Source organism: Pelophylax lessonae (assembly GCF_965119305.1).
Source record: "Pelophylax lessonae genome assembly, chromosome: 9".
Lineage (NCBI taxonomy): Eukaryota > Metazoa > Chordata > Amphibia > Anura > Ranidae > Pelophylax > Pelophylax lessonae.
This window is the reverse complement of record NC_138776.1, coordinates 33944234-33959688: the sequence shown is the minus strand read 5'-3', so window position 1 is coordinate 33959688 and position 15455 is coordinate 33944234. Positions and strand designations below refer to the sequence as shown.

General features: G+C 45.6%; 1 gene segment (V, D, J or C); it reads right to left on the bottom strand.

The window, feature by feature from the left end:
• Positions 1 to 12010: 12010 nt before the first annotated feature.
• Positions 12011 to 13459, bottom strand: LOC309564201 (T-cell receptor beta chain V region CTL-F3-like). The segment is given in 2 exons: positions 13414 to 13459; positions 12011 to 12324 (listed from the first exon to the last, which is right to left on the bottom strand).
• Between the last annotated feature and the right edge of the window lie 1996 nt (positions 13460 to 15455).

Below are 15455 nucleotides of genomic sequence, written 5' to 3'. Positions count from 1 at the left end.
GGCTGCAATAGGAATCATCTCCGCTCCTGTGGCTGTCACTTCCCTGCTCTCGGCAAGTAAATATAAAAGCGGCGGCGGGTGTATGTAAACATAAATCACGGAGACGCCAGCCGCTTTTATATTTACTTGCCGAGAGCAGGGAAGTGACAGCCACAGGAGCGGAGATGATTCGTATTGCAGCCCCGCTGTTTTATTTAACCGCCGCGTGGGTAGGTTTTTCCCACGGTACACTGTGCTATTTCCATACTAGTGCGCATGCGCACTAGTCTGCTCCTCTGTCGTCCCTTTAGGTATCCGGCCCTGTGAGCATGCGCACTGCTGCGCTGCTCAGCTGTTCCTGGCCGGAAGTGACGAGGGGTAGGTAATTCTCACGGGGTAGGTAATTCTCACGCTACACCGCTGTGGAGTGAGGGCAGACTGCCTTTCTTCCTGTCTGTCTTTGTCTAGCAACCTGTCACATGACTGGAGAGAGACAGAAGTAGTTGGCTGCACAGAACAGTGTTATCTGTTAGTAGAAGGGGAGGGTGGGGACAACTCAGCCCCCCCCCCCCCAGAACCCCTTAGACTCCCCCAGACCCCCATCTCTCTGCTTCAGACCCCCCTCTCTCCTCCTCAGACCTCCTCTCTCCTCCATAGACCCCCTTTAGCCTCCTCTCTCTTACCCTAGGTTGATATTTGTGCGTTGAAGGAATGTGCACTAAATCACATGCGTTCCTGCAGCACACATAAACACTCAGCACTTTTGCAGGTGTGCGGTGATACCATTAATTCTTAATGGAACCCCCACACACCTTGCTTTAGCACTCATTGGTCCACACTAAAATGTATGTTTGTGTTTTGGTGCCGCACGATTTTTACCCAGTATTGTACAATGACGGCGACGGAAACCTCTCATCCCTTGGGTCGGACGTCAGCAGCGCGGTGAGCTAGGGTGAGGTGTGTCCCCCGGACACAGCCCATCCCCGATCAGGGTAAAGAGCCAATGAAAATGGCTCTTTACGACATGACTGGCTGTGTCCAATCACAGCAGGTCACATGTGATGTCCTTGTGCATGCCGCTCGTGCACGCTTTCAGGGGGCACACATCGTGGCAATTGGGGGTGAGGTGTGTCCCTCGGACACAGCCCATCCCCGATCAGGGTAAAGAGCCAATAAAAATGGCTGTTTACTACGTGATTGGCTGTGTCCAATCACAGACGGTCATAAATGTAAACAAACTGTGGGAACTAGCTGTTACCGGGGGGGGGGGTTCTCCTCCTCACATACCAATCCTGTATGAGGAGGAGATTGTGGGAACAGTGAGTTACCTATCATAGTGTACACTACTGTGCCCAGATTGCCCCAGTAAATAAATAGGACCTGTCTGTGAGCTTATCAGAGTACCTGTCTGTAAGCCAATCAGAGTACTCGAGTACCTGTCATCTCATCAGAGTACCCGAGTACCTGTCACCAGCCCATCAGAGTACCTGTTGTGTAAGCCAATTAGAGTACTCAAGTACCTTTCTCCAGCTCATCAGAGTACCTGTCACCAGCCCATCAGAGTACCCGAGTACCTGCCACCAGCCCATCAGAGTACCCGAGTACCTGCCACCATCCCATCAGGGTACCTGAGTACCTGTCACCCAAGTACCTGCCACTAGCTCTTTAGAGTACCTGAGTACCTGTCACTAGCCCATCAGAGTACCTGAATACCTGTCACCAACTCATCAGAGAACCCAAGTACCTGTCACCAGCCCATCAGAGTACCTGAGTACCTTTCACCAGCTCATCAGAGTACCCGAGTAACTGTCACCAGCTCATCCAACTACCCTAGTACCTGTCACTAGCTCTTCAGAGTACCCAAGTACCTGTCACCAACTCATCAGAGTACCCGAGTACCTGTCACTAGCCCATACGGTACCAGAGTACCTGTCACCAGCTCATAAGAGTACCCGAGTACCTGTCACTAGCCCATACGGTACCCGAGTACCTGTCACCAGCTCATCTGAATACCCGGGCACCTGTCACCAGCTCATCAGAGTACATTTTACCAGCTCATCAGAGTACCCGAGTACCTGTCACCAGCCCAACAGGGTACACAAGTACCTGTCTCTAGCTCATCAGAGTACTGGAGTACCGGTCACCAGCTCATAAGAGTACCCAAGTACCTGTCACCAGCTCATCAGAGTACCCGAGTACCTGTCTCTGGCCCATTAGAGTACCTATTTTGAAGCTCATCAGAGTACCTGTTGTGCAGCCCTGCAGTACGTGACCTGCATCCCATTAGTACCTGACGTGCAGCCCAGCAGTACCAGTTATGGAGCCTATTAGTACCTGACATGCAGCCCAGCAGTACCAGTTGTGGAGCTCAGCAGTACCTGTGGTGCAGCTCATTAGTACCTGTTTTGCAGCCCATCACCACCTGTCTGCAGCCGATCAGTGTCACCCGTCATACAGCCACCATGTCCAAAAACAGTAGCAAAATGGATGGGACTTTGAGGCACCAATAATCAAAAATAAATATATAAAAAAAATGACAAAATAATTTTATTTAGAACATAATTTAAAACATCAAAGAGGGGGTTTAAAACACCCCACATTTAATGAATGAAGAGGACAACACATGTTACTCTAAGTTTGCCACATGGGCTGTGGGACCCATTGGTATCTCCTGCGTGTTTAAACTCATAGAGTCTTCCTCAGGGTTTTTTTGTGGACAGTAGTGCATAAAAAAAATCTGCAAAAGATTGAGCATCACTTGACACCACCAGGAGACATCAACTGCCCAGACATCAATGGTGAGCTCTAGGGATGGGAGCTTAAACAGAGATCAGAGAGCAAAGACTGGCTCAAGGGTATAGGAGCAATTATATTATGTGCAGCTTAGCAGATAGTAAATGTTGTTCAAAATGAAGCATTCTGGATATTGTGTCCCAAAGCTGAAATATCAAAAAGGTATCTAGATGGAGAGCAGGATATTGTGACAGGGCTTGTGGTTGGTAGGATGCCAGCAGCTCCCAGCTTCCTAGCAACTTATGAAAGTAAACAAAGGGTCAAGAATATATATGCCATACCTGTGGGATCCCCATGGAAGCCAGAAATCACTGTAGTAGGCACCAATACTACAGTGATTGCTGCTAGCTTCTGGGTTCCTTGCTGAGCAGCTTCCCTGCTGCATTTTCGAAAACAGTCGGTCACTCGCTGTGCACAGGTGCCATTCAGGGGACAATGAATACAGGGCGTTTTATTGGACGAGGTGGGGAGATGGGGTAGTAATGTCGCCCTGTCCAATCAGAGAACATTTGACATGTAATTGAGAAAATGCAAAGTGTGCACTGGAAGGCCAAGTTAGCAGCAGCCTGTGTTTTGTAAGCAGCAGGGCAACCACTTCGCATGGGACCTGAAATTCAGTGATAATCACTGTAGTAGCAGTGCCTACTACAGTGATTTCCAGCTTCCACATACACTGCATTACCAAAAGTATTGGGACATCTGCCTTTACATGCACATGACCTCCCAGTCTGATGTGGCCCACCCTTTGCAGCTATAATAGTTTCAACTCTTCTGGGAAGGCTGTCCACAAAGTGTAGGCGTGTGTCCATGGGAATGTTTGACCATTCTTCTAGAAGCACATTTGTGAGGTCAGGCACTGATGTTGGTCCGCTCTAAATCATCCCAAAGGTGTTCTATCAGGTTAAGGTCAGGACTCTGGTGAGCAGTCATGTTGGAACGGGAAGGGGCCATCCCCAAACTGTTACCATCAATTTGAGAGCATGAAATTATCCAAAATGTCTTGGCATACTGACGCCTTAGGAGTTCCCTTCACTGGAACTAAGGGCCAAGCTCAAACCCTGAATAATAACCCCACACTGTAATCCCCCCTCCACCAAATGATTTGGATCAGTGCACAAAACAAGGTTCATAAAGACATGGATGAGCGAGCTTGGGATGGAGAAACTTGACTGCCCTGTACAGAGTCCTGACCTCAACCCGATAGAACCCCTTTAGGATGAATTAAAGCAGAGACTGCCTTCTCGTCCACATCAGTGCTTGACCTCACAAATGCGCTTCCGGAAGAATGGTCAAACATTCCCATAGACACACTCCTAAACCTTGTGGACAGCCTTCCCAGAAGAGTTGAAGCTGTTATAGCTGCAAAGGGTGGGCCAAATCAATATTGAGCCCTATAGACTAAGACTGGGATGCCATTAAAGTTCATGTGTGTGTGTGTGTGTAAAGGCAGGCGTCCCAATAGTTTTGGTAATATAGTGTACATACTTGCATTGTTTCAAGCTGGACCAATGTAACTTTGTAAAAATGTGTGAACTTCAGCTTTAAGTGATTTGTAGAGACTGTATGATTCATGTCACTTTGTGACTGCCAGATGGGGTTAGATCAAAGCCCTCAGGCAGTTTTCAGTCACTGTGCATCACTGGAGGCACAAAAGTAGACCCCCTGAGTCTGATTTGTCAGAGTCCTAACCTTCAAGGAGCTGTGCTTGTCTCCTGTACTTCCCATCTCATAGACATTTTTGTAGCTCCCTTCATAATCAGGTTGTTGTTCTTTTAGCCTTCTGGCTAACAGCTTCAGACCCTGTCCCTTCTCCTGGTGGTACCAGAACATCCAGTCATGGTTAGTGGTCAACTGTTCACAGTTCATCAGAACCGAATGGCCAACTTTATCTACAATGAGATCAGGAGTCTGGGAGATGGTCATTTTCTGTGCAAAACCTGGAATGATAAGAAGGCCATTACAGTTCATATTAGCTGTTAATAAATATTCCTTGACATTCTTAATAGAGACGTGCTCATGGACACCTGTCTACAGGCAATATGAGACCCAGTGGGCGCCCAATTTTTCTCAGGAGAGAAAAGTCAAGAGTTGGACCTTACAGTAGCTCAAGGTCTTGCATGGTAATACTTACACTAGTGTTCCAGGATGCACACACAATAAAATATTTAAGCAGCTTATCAAGACTGCATCTATTAAAATGAAAGAGATATCTTTTGGGGAGATATGTTCAATATTTCACTCATGGAGCACTAGACAAAGACCATGGTCCAAATGCTATACTCATCCAACATAAGCCTAAGACCAACTAAATGTTTAAAGCAATGCAAAAAATCTGTAAATCTTAATACAGCTACCAAAAGCCATGGTTTCTTAACCAAGGTTCCATAGAGCCCTAGGGGTCCTCCAGAGGTTGCTAAGGGTTCCTTGCGCAATGAGCAATTTCTTCCTCTCAGATAAGTTCCCACTGACAACATTTATCTTTTTAGCTATCTGTAAGGGGATCATTCTTTCCAATAGCCACAAGTGTAAGGAGCATTATTCCCACTGTCCAACACACTAATGTATCATGAGTTGCTGATATAGTAACTTTTAGCAGGGGTTCCCTGATACTGGAAAGTTATTTCAAGGGTTCTTGTGTTGAAAAGGTTGAGAAAGGTTGTCTTAAGCAATGAATGTTTCAAAAAGCAAGCTGTGTTTCTTTGCATTTAATCCTAAAACCTTTTGTTTTCAATTGGCTTCTGTGATCTCTTTAAATTCCTAGGCCAGCCTTTCTTAAGTGGGGTACACACTAGTAGAAAATCTGCAGAAAATTCCCGTCCGGGGTAAAATCGTACAATTTTCGGCTAGTGTGTACTCAACTTTCAGCAGCCGATCCCGACATTTTCAACGAAAAAAAAAACGGAGGGACAAACACCAAAATTTTTATCGTCCGTCCCCAGACGACCAATTTTCGTTTAATGTGTATGCAGTACATCCGTGAAAAATCGGATACGAAAGACCGCGCATGATCTGAAGTTGCTTACGACCCGGAAGTCTAGGAACAAATGTTCCAAAAAAAAAAATCGGACGAGAAATTTTGTGAACATTTATGCCCTGTCAACTAAAAACAGTTATGAACGCTGAGCAAGAGAGAGAAAAATCGGAGGATATTTAATCTGATTTCCGTCAAGTGTGTATGGGCCTTTATAGTCTTTTACCCCTGAGGATCTCTTAAAAATCATTTTTAATTCTTATGGGACCCCTCTTAAAAGGGATTTTATCTACAGCGCATTGTACATTAGAGTGATCAATGAGTTAGGTTAAGTTGTAAAGAAAAGTCAAAAGACAAGTAATGTGGGGAACCCAAGGCAGATAGTTTGGTTGCCAAGCCCCTACAAAATTATTTTAGTATTATTCTTGAAATGAATAACAACTGCAAAAGAAAGGCAGACAGTAAGATATTGGCCCTCTAACCTTAGTGGTCATTGTTGGAGCTGTATTTGTGATCCGTGTAGGTGGGAGATCAATCCACCATTGGTCACTGTTCAAGGAATGCCTAGCAACCTTGGGTGGAACCCTGGTTGAGAAACACTGGCTTAAGCTATAATTGAACTAAAGACATTTTAAAATGTGAATTATTTCTTAAGTTTATACAGAACAGATGAATTTCATAGCATTTTGCAGAGTACATGATATAGCCATTAACATTAGTCCTTGCCCAAAGGAGCTTACTCTCAGACATCCCCACTGTAGTCTTGCAAACATGTTAGAGCCGATTTGGTCAGAAACGAAATTGCTGAACCAGTCTACAAATTGGGGAGACAACTGGAGCAACCCAATACATGAAAACTCTAGGCAGACTGGAAAATGAACTCAGGACTTTAAGGCCCTTTTCGCATTCGTGCGACTTGTCCTGCGACTTGGGACTGTAAAGTTGCATGACAAGTCGTACCCCATGATTTCCAATGAGTACAATTCATACCTGTGTACTTCAAAGTACTCCCTGCACTACATTGGTCCGACGTTGATGCGACTTGACCTCCATAGACCTCAAGATTACACAGGCATTGCTTTATGTCCCATCAAAGTTCTGTCAAAGTCACGCGGCAAAGTCGCAACTTTCAGAGCACACAGGTGTGAAAAGGCCTAATGCTAAAAGACGAAGTGCTAAAAACTTAGCCAACCCATCTCTGTAACAGGTTATGGATAATAGTGGTGAAATCTGTTACAGGCTTAATCAAAATTGTTGTTTGTTTTTCTTTTTTTGCCAATGGTTGACTTTGAATTGTTTTTAAAAAATTGATATGAAATCTATACTAATAACTATTACATAGACAATTATAATTTGATCACGTAGCTAAAGTATACAGTTCTGGTCTTAATACTTACAGGTTGTAAATATACAGCAGATGAGAAGTCTCCATGTAAGGAGCATAGTTGCAATGTGGTTTCAAAGTTCATAAAGCCAAGTGGCCTACGTATACTTGCACATCCCTGTCTAAAAAAAATGATTTCCGAACACACCTGCTGTTACAGTTGTGTTTTTGCCTTTTTGTCTATACTGCAGTCAGTGCTGCCCCCACATGGACCCTTTTTGTCAGTGTCTTGCGCTGTTTGTTGTATTAGCACAGAACATTCAGCCCCTTAGATTTGGCTTTTATATTGAAAATCCAGTTTTACCTAAGAAAATATTTATACAAATATTCCCTCCAGGTCAACTTTGCAGGGATAATGGCGAATTGTATGGTGCATTCCTATGTTCTTCTGTTTTGTATATTCTTGAGATTGGCCATTCCAGTGTTTCTGGCTGCAATGTGTAAAAGAAAGCTTTGAGCTGGAAGATCTGAATTTGCAGAGGACGCTTTATTTAATTCAGCAGATAAATGCTTTCCATGCTTACAGGAAAGGCAAGGAACCAGTTAAAGGAGCAGGAAAAAAGCACTCTCTGGCTAATAATGTTTACAAATTGAATATTGGGTAACAAGTTGGAATATGAACATGGCTTGCGTGGTAGGGGTATGTGCAGGGGCTGACTGGCAACTTTCGGCCCAAGGGGCAAGTACAAACCAGAGGCCCATGGTGCAGCGACCCAGTCCCCCCTCCCACTCTCCCTCTTCCCAGCCTCCTCCTGACCCCCATGTGGAAGCTCCACTCCAGGTACTCTCTACTCACCGACCGAATTCGGGTCCCCGACCTGGCTAGAGGAGGTTGGTTGGGGGAGCTGGGAAATCACGGTAGGGGCTGGCCGGGGGAGGAGAGTCTCCAGTGGGGCATGGAACTGGCCTCTGCTCAGACACAGTTTACACCATCCAAGCTGGGGTGGGAGGCCTGCACTCTGTCCTTGTCATCACTCAGTAGGTCAGCGGTGAGGACTATTTACTTCTCTTCACCAGGAATCTTTTAGGCATGTCTGTGGCAGAAGCGGTGCAGCCTTTTTATGGGGCAGCAGAGGAGCTTGGGGGGGGGGGCAATTGCCCCTTGGCCCAGTCCTTCCCTGGATATGTGTTATATCCAGGGCTTTTTTTCTGGCGGAACGCACCGGAACGCCATTTCGGCACCTATGCCAGAGCACTAATTTGTATATCCGCCCTGCTGCTCTTGCTGCTTTTGCCGTTAAAATAGCACTGACAGCTGCGGAGGGATACACACTGAGGCACCTCCGCCAGAGCACTGGCACCTATCCTGTACTCTGGCCGTAGAGAGATCAAATGTCTGCAGCAGCTTATGAGAGGGGAAGGCGGAGTAATCTGTACTCCGCCCCGCCTCTCATTGCAGACTGTCCAGAAGCTCATTTTGGCGCTATTCAATTCCATGTGTGAGTCACTGTCGGTGTGGTGGGCCGCGGGATGATCATGGATGGTGTGTGTGGATATAGCCAGGTTGTATCCTCCTCCTTACTAGCCTCCTGTTAACTTTTGGACTTCTGTCTGAGACAGCCCAGCACAGTCCAGGAAAGAGACAGCCTAGCACAGTCCAGGAAAGAGACAGCCTAGCACAGTCTAGGAAAGAGACAGCCCAGCACAGTCTAGGAAAGAGACAGCCCAGCAAAGTCTAGGAAAAGAAACAGCCTCTCTCTTTCCTGGACTGTGCTGGGCTGTCTCTTTCCTGGACTGGGCTGTCTCTTTCCTGGACTGGGCTGTGCTGTCTCTTTCCTGGGCTTGGATGTCTCTTTACTAGGACTGATCTGGGCTGTCTCTTTGATTTACTGGGCTGTGAACGGCTTTCTCTTTACTGGACTGGACTGTCTCTTTACTGGGCTGCGGCTGTCTTTTTATTGGGCTGGGCTGTGCTGTCTCTTTGCTGGACTGGGCTGCGGCTGTCTTTTATTGTGTTGTCTCTTTGATGTACAGGGCTTTGGCTGTCTCTTTGCTGGACTGGGCTGCGGCTGTCTTTTTATTGGGCTGGGCTGTGCTGTCTCTTTGCTGGACTGGGCTGTGGCTATCTTTTTATTGGGCTGGGCTTTTCTGTCTATTTGATGTACTGGGCTGTGGCTGTCTCTTTGCTGGATTGGACTGTGGCAATGATTGGGCCTGGCCAGAATTCTGGAGGTGAGGGGTTTGGGGCTGATGTCATGCTGTAGGGCTCTGTGGGAAAGTCAGCTCTGCAATTAATATTTATTTGCGGTCTCTTCCAGGATCTCCAGAATTGGTGAATGCTGAAATCATCTGGAAGTGCCTCTGAGCTTACTTTGGTAAGTGCTGGATTTTCTAGTTTTTTTTGCACATTTTACTGCATTGCTTTTTATTAAAATTCCATACAAATAACTTGTATAGCCCCCAAGTTATACTTGGTTCCCTGTTCTCTAATGGGGGCGGTCCTAGGGGACAGTAGGGGTGTGGCCTAGGAGGGGGTGGGCGGATTCCTGCACCTTTTCTCTGAGAAAAAAATCCCTGGTTATATCAGTTTTTGTACCGATGCAGTCATTGTTGTAAAGCCCAACTCTGAGCACAAGAATAAATACCCTTGCAGTGAGACCCCCCCTCCACACACACTACAAGGGTTAAATGCTTTTTATTTTTATGTGAAGGGGGGTTAGTTGTAATATTTTCTTCCTCACTCTGGCTGGCTCCCTCACTTTGTGCAATGGGTCCTTTGCAGTTTCCTGCAGTGCCTTAGAGAGGACCTTGTGTGTTGCCTACTGCATCCAATCAGATCGTTCCTTTCAAACTTCTACACTCTATTGTTGACTTTCTTCTGACCTGCTCCAAGTGTGTTTGTATTCCTATAGACTTGTACAAGAATTCAGAACAACATGGACAGGCCTTGATGTCGGGTTAGCGCAGCAATGCTTCATCCTGTTGTTTGGTGGGCAGGCAGGTATGACAGCCTAGGCCCGCAGTGATGGCGAACCTTGGCACCCCAGATGTTTTGGAACTACATTTCCCATGATGCTCATGCACTCTGCAGTATAGTTGAGAATCATGGGAAATGTAGTTCCAAAACATCTGGGGTGCCAAGGTTGGCCATCATTGGCTTAGGGTATACACACTATGATTTACTAATGATAAGATCTAATTTTTACAAAGTCTGCATATTGTAGTGCTTATTCACTTAAGCCCCGGAAGATTTTACCCCCTTCCTGACCAGGGCCTATTTTGCGATTCGGCACTGCGTGACTTTAACGGACAATTGCGCGGTCGTGCGACGCTGTACCTAAACGAATTTGATGTCCTTTTTTTTTTCCCACAAACAGAGCTTTCTTTTGGTGGTATTTGATCACCTGTGCGATTTTTTTGATAATGCGCTATAAACAAAAAAAGAGCGTCAATTTTGCAAAAATAACAATAAAAATCTAAATTTTTTAGCATTTTTGGCCAATTTGTTTTCTGCTACATATGTTTGGTAAAAAAAAATCACAATAAGCGTATGTTGATTGGTTTGCGCAAAAGTTATTGCGTTTACTAACTAAGGGAAAGATTTTTGTCATTTGTGTTGTTGTTTTTTTTAACGAGTAATGGCTGCGATCTGCAATTTTTTTTTTTTTTGCGGGACTGCGACATTGCGGCGAATAGATCGGACCCATGACTGACATTTTTGACACTTTTGGGGGTACCAGTGACATTACTACAGTAATCAGTGCTATACATATGCACTGTTACTGTAAAAATGACACTGGCAGGGAAGGGGTTAACTTTATTGGAGAAGGAGGGGTTAAGTGTGTCCCTAGGGGCGTGCTTCTAACTGTGCAGGGATGTGGCTTTACATGTAACAGCAGAGATCAATGGTCCTACATAGCAGGACCGTTAGATCTCTGCTTTTACACAGGGGAGAATGACAGGCGGCTTTGTGTACATTAGCCGCCTGCCTTTCTCCCTTCACGGCGGACGATCGCGAGTGAGCGGCGGACATCGGGTCTGCCGGTCACACGCGCGGACTTGTTAGGGAACAAGCCGGGGCGAGAGCGCGCCTCCGGGGGCGCGCGCTCGCCCGCTATTGGCTCACAGGCTAGTGACGTACCGAAACGTCACTTTGCCTGGCTGGGGCTGACCGCCGCAGTATATGTACTTGCGGCGGTCGGCAAGCGGTTAAATGCCACAGACTACCTTAGTATTGAGTAAGATTGGAAAAACATTGCGTTTGGTCTGATGAGTCTTGATTTCAGATGGTAGGGTCAGAATTTGGCTTAAACAACATGAAAGCATGGATCCATCCTTCCTTGTATCAACGGTTCAGGCTGGTGATAGTGGTGGTGTAATGGTGTGGGGGACATTTTCTTGGCACACTTTGGGCCCCTTAGTACCAATTGAGCCTACCTGAGTATTGTTGCTGACCATGTCCACCCCTTTATGACTACAGTGTCCCCATCTTCTGATGGCCCCTTCCAGCAGGATAATGCACCAGTCACAAAGCTCCAATCATCTTACCACTGATTTCTTCACCATGACAATGAGGTCACTGCACTCTAATGGCCTCCACACTCACCAGATCTCATCCAATAGAGCACCTTTGGGTTGTGGTGGAACAGGAGATTGGCATCATGGATGTGCAGCGGACATATTTGCAGCAATTGCGTGATGTTATCATGTCACTATGGACCAGAATCTCTGAGGAATGTTACCAACACCTTGTTGAATCTATTCCATGAAGAATTAAGGCAGTTCTGAAGGCAAAAGGGGGTCCAACCCAGTATTAGGAAGGCGTACCTAATAAAGTTGCCAGTGAGTACATGTATAGACATGAAATCAGTCAGTGTGTGACTTCGGTGTTCTCATTGAGATTAGTGGGTGAGGTTAGATCAAAGCCTGTACATTGTCTTCAGTCACCGTGCAGCACTGGATGCGCAGTAATAAACTCCTTGAGTCTGGGCTGTCAGTGACTTGATCTTTAGAGACGTCTGCTTCTCTCCTTTGCCCTCCACCTCATAGACCGACTCATCTTTGTAGCTGTCATCATAGGTGGCCTTCTGTCCCTTAAAACTATAGGCGATGAACTTCAGCTGACGGCTGGCTCCTTGGTGGTACCAGTACATGTAGTCATGGCTTGTGGTCACCTGTTGGCAGTGAAGTTCAGGCTTCACGTTGTCTCCGCTCACAATAAGTGGGGGGCTTTGATCGATCGATGTTTGAGCCAGACCTGCACAGAGACATTCAAAGCATTGTTTTTAAATCCATGGCTAATTTTATTTTTAAAAATGCAATCGACTATTCCCATAAGTTGACATTAAATGATCAAGCCTTTCACAATGCGGATGCTAGATGGCCAAATCACCCAACATCTTCTTATATTGATCAACTACACTGTCCAACCATCCTCTTCACTTCTTTCCCAGCTTCGCCAATCTACTTGCCACAACCATTGCAAAGCACCCCCCCCCCCCTCCACCAAATACCATTTTAGTAAATTATATATATTAGGGAGAAGTCAGGAGGAATAATGGTGGCTCCATTCAGATCTCTGCAATACGAGATTTTGTGCATCCCTGTGAGCATTCCTGCATTGTGCGAGATGGCATGGTACACTATATTGTGCGCCGCAATGCCATTGTTTCTTAATGGTGACTCAACACAGTGCCATCTTACGAGCATTAAATGGCCCCTGGCAATGCAGAGCACTGGGGCCCTGCCTACACAATCACCCACGAGAATAAAAATGCAAATTATGGATAAGGCGATATTTATTGGTATAGCAATGCCAGGCTAATGACAGCTTCCAAGTTGAACACACACACGGACGGGAGTCAGACTCCACTGTCCTGTGTGTGACTGTTCCTGTGGAGGCAGACAGACATTCCTGCAGTTGTGGGCTCCCCCTCCAAGTGTCCTGACAGCAGCGCAGAGCCGACAGGCGCTTGCCATCTGCTAAGTTCGGCGGCACACGGGAATCGTGACTAATGCCTGGCTGGGGCTGGCACGCTGGGCAGGTGGGGCCCCCGGGCAACTGCCCAGCGTGCCCATTCGGTAAGATTGCCCTGCCTCAACACATCTAGCCATCGCAAGTGCATTGTATCACAGCATAACGCATGGTAACATATTACCATGCATTCTGATGTGGTGCAAAAAAAAAAAAAAAGTTGCGATTTTGATGCGGTAGGCAGTCCATTGAAATAAATGAGCTGCAAAATTATGCGCATTTAAACGCACAGCAAAGCAGGGGCACAGATGTGAACCCAGCCTTAGGTGGGTCAGCCCTTTGTTACCACAGCAGCTCTCCTTCTCTGCTTACAAGGTGGGATAGCCAGGCAGATGAGAATCCTCTGCAGAAGGAACATCGTCACAATGCTGCTTCAGAAACAGACATAGAAAGTCATTGCAGGGACAGGAAGTCATGTGACCAGCAACTGAACTGCACATTAAAAAGTACATCATGTGATTGGCTGCTGGATTTCTGTATCTTTCTTAGAATTAGACTTTGTCTGCATCCCCAAACCCTGAATTCTTTTAAACTATGAACAACTGTATTATATATACTGTAACTAAGCTATTTATTTTCTTTAAAAATATTATCAATCAAATTAAAACTGTTGGGATCAATTTCTTTCTAATAACCCCCTAATGCCTCCAGGTAAAAATAATTTTACTGCCTGAACTCAGTTTGTTAATAAAACTGTACATATCACAACTGCTTATCGTACCCAGATGACTTATACAGCATTTTTTTTAGGATAAATTGGGTCTTTATTTGGGGGTAAATGGTATTGGATATCTCCTGATTTTTTGGGGGGATTTCAAAGAAAAACTGGCCCAATATAGCAAAAAAAATGTTTTGTTTTTTTTTATTTTTTTTATTTTAGCTTTATATTTCTAGTCATTACTATGAGGAAAGATTAAAGGAATTGTATTTATTTTCTCTTGAGAAGAGGAGATTAAGGGGGGGGGGGATATGATCACCATGTATAAATACATAAGGGGTCCATATAGTGAACTTGGTGTTGAGTTATTCACTTTTAGGTCATCACAGAGGACAATGGGGCACTCTTTACATCTAGAGGCGGGATCCTCAAACTACGGCCCTCCAGCTGTTGCAGATCCCATGAGGCATTGTAAAAATCTGACATTCACAGACATGACTAGGCATGATGGAAATTGTAGTTCCTGAACAACTGGAGGGCCAAAGTTTGAAGATCCCTGTTCTAGAGGAAAACAGATTTTGTCTCCAAATACGGAAAGGTCTTCACCGTAAGAGCTGTGAAAATGTGGAATAGACTCCCTCCAGAGGTGGTTCTTGCCAGCTCACTAGATTGCTTTGAAATGGAGTTCCAGCCTCAAAACGAAAATTTGACATCCACTTGCTCTAAGACTAAGTAACCTGAAAAAAACAATTACGATTTTTTTTTTTTGCTTTACTTACCTTGTTTTTGAAGAAAATATACTCGCCTTCCTTCTACTTCCTCCCTCTGCGGCCGCGGCCCGCGCCGTCACTTCCAGTTTGCAATGACTCCTGGGAGCTGAACGTCATTGCTCCCAGGAATCAATGCGCCTGCATCGGCCCTGCTCGTCACTTCCAGTGCACTTCCGGGGATGACGCGCCTGCACCGGAAGTGACAAGCGGGGGGCCGGTGCAGTGCATTCTGAGACTCCGACGTCACCGAAGAGGACACTCCGGCTTCAGCTGCCCACACCTGAGATGGCAGCGCTGGACAAGATATTTTCAAGGTAAGTATTTCTTCTAAAAGTAAGTGAACCCGGGACAGTTCAGAGGCTATCATTGCTGAAATGCACTAGCCCTGACTGTCCCAGGGGGTATTTTTATCAAAAACATTTTTTTGAGGCCGGAACTCCGCTTTAAAAAAGGCCTGGATTCTTTCCTGGGTGTACATAATATAAGTGGGTACTAATATTAATAGGTAAAGTTGATCCAGGGAATATCGCCTCTCAGGGGATCAGGAAGGGATTTTTTTCCCCTGCTGTAGTAAATTGGATCATGCTTTGCTGGGGTTTTTTCGCCTTCCTCTGGATCAACTGCGGGTATAGGATTGTGTATATGGGATTGTATGGTTGGGTTTTTTTTTTTGTTTTTTATTGGTTGAGTCAGATGGACTTTTGTCTTTTTTCAACCTGACTAACTATGTGACTATATAACTATACTATATTACCATGACCCATGGCCAAAAAACAAAAAAGTAAGTTCTCCAACCTCTGACATTTGTGGTGATGCCGCATACTGTATGTGACATATTTATTGTTTGTACACGTAGTAGGGCCAAGAAAAAATATTGCACATTTTGTTTTTTGGGGGGTTTTTTGTCTCCTTTTTTTTTTTTTTTT